Here is a 12,177-nt window from a genome sequence, read left to right as displayed (position 1 = left end):
GCTGGGCTTATTTTTGGTTTGAAAATGTATCCCTGTAATAGGTGATCTTAAAGTTAGCCAGCTTATTTTGGGATTCAGGATGCTTCTGAATGTGGGGACAAAGCCTGAGAGGGAGCTGCTAACCACAGGTCAGTGTGATCTGCTGGAATCAGGACCACCTGTGGTCTGGGAGCCTGGGAGAACCGGGAGCTCTTAGGACCTTCTGGAAAGAGTGTAGATTCTCTCATCAATCTTAGGTTTGTATGGTAGCTCTTCCTCTCATATGTGTGCAATGTTGAGCCTCAGTTTTCCACATCTGTAAAATGGGGACAGTATTTTGCAGTGTCAGTTGTGAGGATTCATTGAATTAGTGTAACACCTGGTAATAGCAGACCTCGTATTTCTAACTTCACTGTTACGTCTCTAATAACACTATGAGCTCTTTTTAAAAATCTGTCACTCTTCTAAAAAGGCAAACTGTTGGAGAACATGAATAATGTAGTTTCCATAGGGGGCTTGAATTATGGTTTCAAAATGAGTTCTAGTATATTTCTCTCAAGCATGTAACTTGGTGTAAGCTTGCCTTTCTTCACTGTTGAGTTTTGTTAGAAAGTCTTTTGAGAGGGAGAGTGCAGCCACATTTCAAAAGAAAGATGCAGGGCTTTTCTTTGTTTGGGACAGCTGGGCCCCACAGAGCAAGGGTCTGTCCTGATGAACAATGACAGGTGGGCTGGAGGCTGCCCTGATCTGTGTGGTGGCGTGCGGTTAAATCGGGGAGCCCCCCGCAGTGCTGAATGGGGAAGTGCTTTTGCGTGGCTGTGACAACAGGTTGGAACAGTGTCCTGGAATGTCATGCAGGAGGGATGTCGGGAGGCTTGGCCACTCACTTCTCCTGGGCTCCTGTCTAAGGAATGAGGTCCAGGAGCATCAAAGTGGGGGAGATTCCTCCTGCTCTGCTGACCTTCACTGCCTCCTCCCCCCTTTGCAAAGTCAAGGTCTGAATTCCATGTTCTCCATCCGGCCTACTGTCCTCACTTATCTGCTCACCGAGCTCAGCTCAGCCCGGCTGCCAGCTCGCTGCAGGTCAAACGAACCTCATCTGATAGCATTCTCTCCTGGATTTGTCTCCTTTTCCCCTTCCTCCCGAGTCCCAACATGGCACAGTGTCACCAGGATTTCCCAACTCTGAATTCCGTGGCATGGCCAGCCCGTGCCATTCCTCACGAAGTTAAGTCAGCAGATTTCATACTATTTATAGGACAATGTAGCAGGTCAGACCTGGCGCCTCGGAGGCTGGCCTGGCGGCCACAATAGACTTTATTTTCTTTTCTCTTTTTCCTTTATTCTCTAAGTTTTAAAGATAATTATTCTCATTGGGAAAGACTTAAAAAATAGAGAAATATAGAGAGAATGCTTACAGTAAAATATTTAGGTTTCACTTCATTCAATTCTGACGCTTAACAGCTTGGTATGTTTCTTTTCAGTCTTTCTTCTATGTGTTTATATACATATCTGTGTAAATAGAAGTGCAAATGCACATGCGTCTGTGCAGTAGAGAGTTTAACCTTCCTCAGAAGGACCTCTGGCCATAGCCCTCAGCTCCTGGGAGGTGACCTTCATTTGCCGGGTGGCCTTGGGCCAGCCAGATAGTAACAGTGTGATTTAGGGTGAGGCTGGCCGTGCCAGAGAGACCAACAATGTGATTTCGGGAGGGGGCTTTGGGTCCGGCTCAGCTGACCTGCAGATGAGACCAACCAAGTAATCGATCATGCCTATGGAAGAAGCACCAGTGAACACTCTGAGCACCAAGACTTGCGGGAGCCTCCCTTGTTGGCGATACTCTGGGCACATTGTCGCACATGGATGCCAGGAGGGTAGCATCCGTGACTCGATGGCGGGAGGACAATGGGAGCTCCGTGTCTGTCCCCTCTCCTGGATTCTGCCCTATGTGCCTCTTCTCTTGGACGATTTTAATCTGAATCCTTTCTCTGTAATAAACCAGAACTGTGAGTGTAAGAGTGTTCATGAGTTCTGTGAGTTTTTCTAGCAAAGTATTGACCCTGAGGGTTTGGGGCAGCCCCCTGAGTTTGCAGTTGATGTCAGAAGTGAAGGTCATCTTGGGGACAGTGCCCTCTGACTTTATAGTTGGCCTAAACTCATCACTGTGTGAATTTACATGCATGTGTGTATATGTGTGTGTGTGTGTGTGTGTGTGTGTGTGTGTGTGTGTGCGCGTATTTAAAATTACGTAATTGGGGATTCTATTCATGGTTGTGGCACTTGAATGATTTCACCTTTCATGTGCTAGGAGATCATCTTTTAAGGCTTTTGTGCCTTAGTTTCCTAGGGTATAAAATGGGGTTAGTAGAACCACCCGTATCTATCGGGTCGTTATGAGGAGTAAATGAATGAATATTTTTAAAAAGTTCTTAGTGCCTGGCGTGGAGTTAGGGCCACCTAAGTGATGATGATGATGATGATGATGATGATTTCCACACCAGACCACTGAAGTCTAGCTTATTGCTACTAATAGCAGATTAATGGTTATCACTTCTGTAAGTTCCCTCTGGGCATCCCACAGAGAGGGTAGTAGGTTGGGGGCTGGAGTGCTTTATAGGCAATGACTCTGCTGCACTCCAACGTCAGATAAATTAGCCAGCTGGTCTAGAAAAGTGTTTATCGAGCACCCGTTATTTATCAAGCAAACATTAATTTGGCAGACATTACGTGCAGAAGCCCTGTCCTGAAAACTGTGGAATTATCAGAGTAAAGGTACTGGGGGAAAGAAACAGAAGAGAATGAGCAACCATTGGACACACTGTGACTCTGTTCTTTCATTTTCTCTGCACCACACCGCTGCGAGGGAAATATTAGGGCCCCCAGTTTCCAGAAGAGAAAACTGAGTCTCAGGTTCAGGAACTTGCCTATCTTGACCCCGCCAGGTTATGTTGGGGGCAGAACTAAAGCCCAGGTGTGCTGTTTTCAGAGTGCTGCTGCACAAGACCTGGACCTTGGCCCGAGACAGCTCATGTTTTCTTGGAGAAGGTGTGGCAGCGGTGGGAGAGACCAGGCATGATACAATCATCATTATTATTATTATTATTATTATTTTATTAAAGATTTTATTTATTTGTCAAGAGAGAGCATGAGCAGGGGGAGCGGCAGGCAGAGGGAAAAGCAGGCTCTCCACTGAGCAGGGAGCTGGATGCGGAGCTCCATCCCAGGATGCTGGGATCATGACCCGAGCCAAAGGCAGCCGCTTAACCGACTGAGCCACCCAGGCGTCCCCAGACATGCCACAACTAAAGAAAGCTCCCACTCTTAGACGCACATCCCCATTTGTGAAGTCGCTCTGCCCACCAACGTAGCACTGGAATTTTCATAACGACTCTGCCGTAGGCAAGCAGCATCATTCCCATTTGCAGATGAGAAACCTGAGGCTCAAGGGGGCTCAGTGCCTTGTCCCATGTGAACGTCTGTTAAGGTACAGAACTGGGAGTTGAAGCTCAGGGAGTGACCCAGAGGGACGGGCTCCTGTGGGCAGGGAGCCCTTGCTTCCCCCCTCCCCCCCACCCCCAGGACTTGCTGCCTGTCCCTGGAGGGTGTCTGCATCTTCTCGGATTCCTAACTCCTTTCTCTTCTGGGCTAACTGCTTGAGTCCTCAGGACCCTGAAAGCACATTCCTTTGGGCTCTTGGTAATGGAGCATTTCAAAATTGAACCTAAATTAAAAATAAAAGCCTTAATTAGTTTCCTTTGCAGTTTTATCTGCAAACAAATAAATGGCTGCCTCTGGAGAGGTTTCTTCATTTTTCCGGGCATGATTCATCACCAGATAAATGCTTCCTCCAAGATACAGTAGAAAACTAATGAGAATCTAATCTCTGTTGAGCAGAGAAGGAAAAATGCAAGTTGAATGCAGGGATGGCCACGGGGCAGTGAGTGAGTGACTTCGAATGCTCTGTCTGGCCTCGTGTGGCCTTCAAAAGGGGGGTGAGCTCTGAACCACCAAAATAAGGTCCTGAATGAAACTGGCATTTATTTCCTATGTGAGCTTCAGCTTATGGGACACTCCCAGCACTTGACCCTCCCTGTGGCGAGAGCTCAACCCCCACAGCCTCTGCAAAGATACCAGCTCTTCCTCCCTCTGGCACAACCACGCTGGCATCAAGGTGTCCCAGTCCCTCCTGGAACCTGGGATATGGTTTTCCTCTTTGGAATCACAGATAAGCCTGGGACAAATACTGGGACCATTCTCTCGGACTCTGAGGACCACAGCATTGCTGGGTTTTGGGGAATTACTCAGGAACCTTCTGCTCTGAGAAACCTTTGTTCAGTGGAAGCAAAACCAATTCCTTTGCCCCTTCATCCGGACCGCAGGTGTAGCCAGGAGCAGAAGAAATGTGGGTCCCCCGGGGAGCTGGAATACTCTGTGGTCATGAGGAAGTGATTTCACAGCCAGCCTCAGCTCGTACCCACCACAAGTACGTGGACGAGGCAGAGATTAGTCCCTGCCATCTTCCAGGTGACGAAACCGTGGTTGGAGAAGGGAAAGTGACTGGTGACAATCGCAAACTGGTGTTGGAACCAGGGCTTCAAAGTCACAGCCTTTTCTACCCCCTGGTGCACCTCCATGCCAACACACTTGGCAAACTACAGGCAAGTTACTTCCTGTTTCAGAGCCTCAGTTTCCCCTCCTCTAAGGTAGGGCTAAGGGGATCTACTCTGCAGACCTGCTGAGGTAAGATGATGTAAATGGATATTAATAGGTAGACGTCTGTCTGTAGAAATAGATCAAACAGATAATAAGATGCTTAAAGCACTTGGCATTCTACCTAGAGCATGAGACCAATCACCATGACAGCATTAATACCAGCTAATCTTTATTGAGTGCTGACAAGGTTTCTGGCAAGTTCTATGGCTGTCTCCGTTTTGCACTTGAGAAAACCTAAGCATGCAGAAGGGAGGTGATTTGCTTGCTGTTACCCAGTTTCCTGCTAAAGGTGAAAAGGCAAGTACCCAAGGCTATAATACAGGCACTTATTCCATTATGGCTCTGGGAACTACATCCCCTTTCCTTTCACTGGCGGAAACAAAAGGCAATTATTTTGGACCCCACAGGGGAGAGGCTGAAAAGCTCTCTTCAGATAGCTTACCCATAGACTTGCCAGATGTTAAGCTAGGCGTAGATTCCTGAAGGAAGGCTGGAGCCTCGGGGCCTCACTGGTGTCCCCTGACCAATGGGGATCGTGGTAATCTCTCCAGCTTGTTGTGAATATTGAGGGAAGAGTCTGAAACGCTTTGCCCTTGACGTGCTGCCCACCACAAGAATCGCTTGTCCTCCTATGTGAAGCTCATAGGGCCACAGCATTATATGCTCTGTGTCATGATGCCATTTGACACAGAGATAAATCATTTTTCTAAGTCTCCAGCCCAGAAGATGGTATTTTATTGGGACAAAAGGACACCCAGCTATCTTGGAAATTGCAAGTAAACTCTTTAAGTGCCTGGGTTATTAATGACCCGTTGTTTCAACTGAAGACCTGATTTAATGTCATTTCTTTTCTTTTTTTTTTAATTGAGAAAGAGAGAGAGAGTGTGTGAACACGGGTGAGCGGAGGGTGGGGGCAGGGGCAGAGGGAGAGGGAGAGAGAGAATCTTAAGCAAGCTCCACACCCAGCATGGGGCCCAACATGGGGCTCAATCTCATGACCCTGAAATTATGACCTGAGCCAAAATCAAGAGTTTTATGTTTCACCAGCTGAGCCACCCAGGCATCCCTAATCTCATTTTTTTAACAGACATGTCCAGAAACTGTTTTCTTGTTCTCGTTTTGCGTTTAATAACCTGCCTTTTGTCTTAAAATAATGGTTGGTGTCACTGTACTGAGGTGCATAATTCAAAGGGGGAAAAACAACAGAAAATTGAAAATTCTTTTACCAGTAAACAAAACACTAGAAATACCCTGTGCTGCTCCACCAATTTTCAGGTGTGGTGAAGAAACTTAAGGTAATAATTTCTTTTTGTAGAGTTTTTTTTGTTTGTTTTTGTTTTTGTTTTTTTTGCACAAGTATACTTTCTTATTGTGGTAAATATATATCTAACAAAATGTACTGTTCTAACCATTTTACGTGTGTAACTCAGTGACATTAAGCACATTCACAGTGTTGTGCAACCATCACCACTATCAATTTCCAGTACATTTCCCTCATCCCAAACAGGAACTCTATAACCAGTCAGCACTAAATCCCCATTCCCTCCTCTTCCCACCTGTTAACCTCTATTCTACCTTCTGTCTCTATGAATTTGACTACTTTGGGTATCTCATCTGAGTGGAATCACATAATATTTGTCTTTTTGTGTCTGGCTTATTTGCTTAGCTTAATGTTTTCCAGGTTCATCCATGTTATAACATATTATGAGCTGAATTGTGTCCCCTGCCCAGCTAGAATTCATATGTTGAAGTCCTAAACCCTCAGTCCCTCAGAATATAACCGTATTTGCAGAGAGGGTCTTTATAGAGGTGATTAAGTTGAAATGAGGTTGTTGGAGTGGGCCCTAATCCAATGTGACTTGTGTCCTTATAAGAAGAGAACATTTGGACACAGACACATACAGAGGGAAGACCATATAAAGACACAGGGAGAATATGACCATCTGAAAGCCAAGGAGGGAGGCCTGGAGTGGATCCTTCCCTCATGGCCCTCAGAAAGAACCAACCCTACCAACATCTTGATCTCGGACTTCAGCCTTCAGAACTAAAGAAAATAAATTTCTGTTGTTTAAGGCACCCAATCTGTGGTACTTTGTTATGACAGCCTTAGAAAACAGCATGTACCAGAAATTCCTTCCTTTTTATGGCTGAAAAACATCCCACTGGATGTATGGACTACATTTTTTTAGGCATGCATCTGTCAATGGACACTTGGGTTATTTCCATCTATCGGTTGTTGTGAATAATGCTGCTTTGAATCGTGGTGTACAAGTATTTGCTTGAGTGTCTGCTTTCAGTTCTCTTGGGTATATGCCCAGAAGGAGAATTGTTGGGTTGTATGGCAATTCTGTTTAACGTTTTGAGGAATTGCCAAACTGTTTCCCAAAGTGGCTGTACCATTTTAATTCCTACCAGCAAAGCACAAGTATTCTAATTTCTCCACATCATTGCCAATATTCGTTATTTTACTTTTGGGGGCATATATTTGTTTTTTAATATTTGTTCAACCAGAGGCATCAAAATCAGCAGCAAGGAGTTACACTACCCAGATGGCAGAGTAGGTTCCTAATAGGCTGTCCTCCCTCAGAGAACAACTGTGAACACTGGATAAAATACAAGAATCAGTACCTGAAGCCTCTGGAAAGTCCACTAACGTGAGCAGATTTTGAAGAGGGTCAAAATTTGAAAGAAGGGACCAATATTAAGTAGTTTTCAGCTTTTGTGGCTTCAGCCTGAAGGTGCCATGCAGTCATGGTGAAATGAACAGTAGCTAAAACTCCAATGGAAATCCTGCCATATTTCTGGCCTGGGAACTAGAGCTCAGTTCTGTGGGGCTATTGTGACCACTGGAGAGCCAGTAGAGTCCTGGACAGGAGAGAGCTGGAGAAGGGGGACCCCCCCCAAATTCTTCTTTTTCTCTAAAATGGCTCTGGCTGTATATAGAAAACATATGCAGGGCAGATGTAAGTAGCTTCCAGCTAAGGTTAAACAAAATCACATGTGTTTTTATATGTTAGAAGTAACAAATTGGAAAATAAAATTTTTAGACATTACAATATCATCAACAATTTAGGAATACACTTAACCAAAGATATCCGAGAGTTTTGCAATGGAAGACATTGGCAATAAGTCTTACTTACATAAATGAAGTGATATACAATATTCATGGATTGGATGACTCAGTATTTTTGAGATGACAATTTCCCCCAAATTGATGTACAGATTCAACACAATCCTAGTCAAAATCCCAGCGGACACTTTGGTAGAAATTGATGAGCTGGTTCTAATATTTATGTGGAAAAGCAAATGATCTAGAGTCGACCAAAACAATTTCAGAAAAGAATAAAGTTGGAAGATGTACACTATCTTATATAGTGTAACTTTCATTTCAAGACTTTCCATAAAATCGTAGCAATCAAGAGAGGGTAGTATTGGTGAAGGACAGACCTATGGATCAGTGGAACAGAAGAGAGTCCAAAATAGACCTACGCATACATGATCAATTGGTTTTCAACAAAGGTGCTAAAGCAATTCGATGAGGAAAGAATAGTCTTTCTGTTCTTTGAGCCAAAGCAGTTCCCAAAGCTAGTCCAGAATCATGGACCAGGGAAATAAACTCTATCTACCTCTTGATGGAAGGGGCAGCCAAGTCACATGGCAAGGGCTGTGGAGACAGGGAGACATGAAGGACTGGTTTCGTTTTAAAATCTACCACCCCACGCAGCCTGAATGTGGCTTTGCGACAATTCATCAGAGAACTCTGTTTGTCTGCCTAGGCTTCAGCTCCAAGGCTGCCTGCTCTGAGAGGCCTGCCTAGATGGCTGTACCTCAGGGTGACCCACCCATGACTACCTGTCACACTGTTTTGTGCAGCTTCTTCATAACTCTTCTACAGTCTTGTTTCTTATTTGTTCGTTGGTCTGTCTTCCCCATTAGGATATGATTATAGTTGAAGATGGCTTTGAAGTAGGTGGAGAGAATTGAGGCTGGAAGGGTAGCCAGAGGCCAGGCTGGGGCTGCAGTGTTCCAGTGGGGGTTCAGACATTAAGTTGTACAAAGGGTCAGGAGTTTAGAGCAAGGGTGTAGCCTGATAATGGATATTTTCTAACAAGACTCCTGTGGCAAGGGCACCAGAGTAGAATTCCTTGAGAGGTGGGGTGAAGGGGGAATGGGATGGGGCAAAAACAGGGACAGAACGTGGTCTATCTGAAGGTGGCTGTGTCAGTCTAAGTGAGAGTGGATGGTCAGTGGGGATGGGGAGGCTGGTCCCTGATGGTGGATATGGCCGGGCCTTCTGATTTTTCAACAGAGTATGGGCATTTAGATGTTCTATGTGGAATCTCAATATTTTTCGTTGTTGGCAAATAATAAAAATGTTTAAACTGTATTGGATGGTGGGGTGTGGCCTGAGCCCCACTGACAGCCTCTCTGCCAGGCATCTTAATTACGATTTCGCAGGTATAATTTTAACTTAACTTGAATGCCTGGAATCCAGGTTATTGCTCTGAATGGCTCACGTGGATAACCCATCATACAGCACCTAGGAGACGAGGTCAGAAGGTGGAGGGCACAGAGCAAGGGAAGATGATGAGCCCCACAGGCGGATGGAGGCCCAGCTCTCTGCCGTCACTGGGAGGATTCCAATACATGAGGAGTGCTCACGGACCAGCTCTGCCATTTCTTCTTTTTAGTTTCTTCCTCTTCAAAGTAGGAATAGCTCTGTTCTTCTCACGTCTGGTTGGTGGAGAAAGCAAGGTCAGTTCTGTGCCCTTCGCCTAAATGAATTCCTAACATGAACAGCAACTCTGTGAAGTTGTTATTGTGTGTGTGTGTGTGTGTGTGTGTGTGTGTGTGTGTGTGTATCTATAGTACTTTCAGGCCCCCTGCTGTTCTATAGAGGAGAGAGGGGCTGGAAATTGAGTCTATAATGGGTCATGTTTACGTGATGAAGCCTCCACACACATTCCTAACGTACAAGCTTCAGAGAGCTTCTAGGTTGGTGGGCACCTATACATGGTGGGAAGTGAGCGCATCCCCACTCCATGAGGATAGAAACTCCTGCACTTGGGACCGTCCCAGACCTTGCCCTATATGTCTCTTCATCATATCCTTACTGATAAACCTGTAAATGTCAGTGTTTCCCTGAATTCTGTGAGCCATTTTAGGAAATGATTTCACCCAAGTTGAGGATTGCGGGAACCGTGATTTATATCCAGTTGGTTGGCAGTACAGGTAACAGCCTGGGATGGGTGATGATGTCTGGGTTGGGGGCAGTCTGGTGGGCCTGAGCCCTTACCTTGTGAGGTCTGTACTAACTCTGGTTAGTGTCAGAATTGAGCTAAATTGTAGGACACTGAGCTGGTGTCAGAGAGTTGGTCAGTGTGGACTAAAAAGCCATCCATCTGGTCCCAGAAGTATTCTGTGGGTTGTGAGCCTGCCGAATTGGAGAAATAGAGTTTTCCTTTAGTTGGTATAGAGGTGTTTTTCCCTTACGGGGGTATAACACAGAATGACTGGGGACTGGCCTTTCAGATAAGGTGGCCAGAGGTGGCCTCTACAAAGAGGTGATATCTGAGTTGATGCCAGAGCCAGCCATGTGACCATCTGGGGAAGGAAGGAGCATCTCTTGGCCCAGCAAGTGCAGAGCTCCTGAGGCTGGAAGAGGCTTTGTGTGTGACATCCCAGGCAAGCGTGGGCTGAATGGCTGGAGCACTGTGTGCAAGGGAGGGAGTCGTAGGAGAGGAAGTCAGAGAGGTTTGCATATCCCAGATCTTACAGACTGGGTTTTATTCTATAGGGAGATATCGTAAGGCTGGAAGTGGGGAATGACTTGAGCTAACGCATGTGGGACATCAGCTTGTGGGGAGGGGGGGAAGGATGCAGGGATGCATCGTGGTGGGGGCAGGAGTAGAGACCAGTTGGGACAGAACCGAAGTCGAGCAGATGTGTGAGGACAGAGCACCAGTCACTATGCTGGACAGTGAAGGAGCCACAGTCCACAGGGGCTTACAGTGTAGAGAGCACACCACCAGGGAATAGAGGCTTACATACCTGGGACAAAGACAAGGAGCTCATCTCCCCAAAATGCTGATTTCATGAGCCTTGTCTTCCTAACTGGACCATAGGGTTCTCCAAGTGTCCAACTTTCTCTCCCACATTGCTCTCCTGCAGGGAGAAACCAGCAGAACCTCTTGTAAAGAAGCCGCTCCCTGGAAAAGCACTTAACAGTATGCTCTAGGCCCCTAACTTTCCTCTCCACTGCGGTCTGGGTGAACTGTGAACAGGGCTCCAGGTCCTTCGGCATGTGCCTTGAGTGCAGGTGGGTCTGCTGGGGTCACTGCTGTTTTTTCTGCCTTTTGTTACATGTTCTTGTTGAGGTATATGACCTTCTAGAAGTATCTCCCCGGGGCCAGTCAGTATCTTAGTGTGGATTCTGTGAGAATGGAGGTCATGGTTGTCTGTCATGGTTCACTGAACTGCACTCAAACTCTGGCCAACACAGGGGAGTCCAGCCACCGGCAGGCACTAGGCTCAGTGTTGATTGAACTACTTGGGATGGCTTGATTTTTGTTTGTTTTTAAACTGAGAGGGGAGGACCAAACTGCACTGCAGGGAGAGTCTGGTGAAGAATGACAAAAAAACAAGAAAAATGAGGTGTTTTTGTTTTTGTTTTTGGATTAATTCTTCTTTGGTCAACCTACCTCAGTTAAATTCTCTGAACTTTGGTCAAAGAAATGATGAGGGGGTGCCTGGGTGGCTCAGGTGACTGGACATCTGACTCTTGATCTCAGCTCAGGTCTTGATCCCAGAGTCATGAGTTCAAGCCCCACACTGGGCTCCATGCTGGGGGTGGAGCCTACTTAAAAAAAAAATGATTAGAGAAACAGTAACAAAAATAGTGGCAATATCCTTAATAGTTGCTTCTTGCTGCAGGAGTTGTTACCACCATTCTTAAAGAGGAGTAGAAAGTTCTGGAGACCAGGAACCAGGAAAACAGGTTCTAGTCCCAGTTCTGCGATCTCCTAGCCATGTGGTTTTGAGCAAGTCACATTTCTCTCGGGGCCTCAGCCTCCTCATGTATAAAGTTCCTACACTACGTTTTTATCATCTAGGAAATGCAGTGACACCTGTCCTGCTTTGCCAGCCATCTGCCAAGCGACACTGGGCTTGCTACTAACCTTCCTGAGCCAGAGCTTCCCCACGGGCACAGAGCAGTTGGTAACACCTACTCTGGTGTGGGGAAAACCCAGGGCCCGTGGTAGGTCCCTGGACACGAGATTTCTAGGCTGTATGAGTGGCAGTAATGTCTTCCTCCTGAATTGTCCTCACGTTTTCCCTGTTAAAATGTTCCTTCGCTCCACACTTAATATCCTACGATCTACAATGGCACAGTCATGGAAAAACGAACACCGTTGTTCTGAGCTTGTTTTTCTGGGTGCCGGAGGGTCTGTCAGTTTTGGGGAAGAACGGGACTGAGCAAGTCCT

The 12,177-nt window shown here is 46.2% G+C and overlaps 1 long non-coding RNA gene across 1 annotated transcript; it reads right to left on the bottom strand.

Moving 5' to 3' along the window:
• Window positions 1-5,830: 5,830 nt before the first annotated feature.
• LOC123001207 (uncharacterized) lies at window positions 5,831-11,533 on the bottom strand. The gene is made up of 3 exons (XR_006409845.3): window positions 11,394-11,533; window positions 10,744-10,857; window positions 5,831-9,426 (listed from the first exon to the last, which is right to left on the bottom strand). It is a non-coding gene; the product is annotated as an uncharacterized LOC123001207 (long non-coding RNA).
• Window positions 11,534-12,177: the final 644 nt, after the last annotated feature.

The sequence above is a fragment of the Ursus arctos genome, unplaced genomic scaffold (genome assembly GCF_023065955.2).
Source record: "Ursus arctos isolate Adak ecotype North America unplaced genomic scaffold, UrsArc2.0 scaffold_14, whole genome shotgun sequence".
Taxonomy (NCBI): domain Eukaryota; kingdom Metazoa; phylum Chordata; class Mammalia; order Carnivora; family Ursidae; genus Ursus; species Ursus arctos.
The sequence above is the reverse complement of the archived record's forward strand: the minus strand, read 5'-3'. Positions and strand labels throughout refer to the sequence as shown.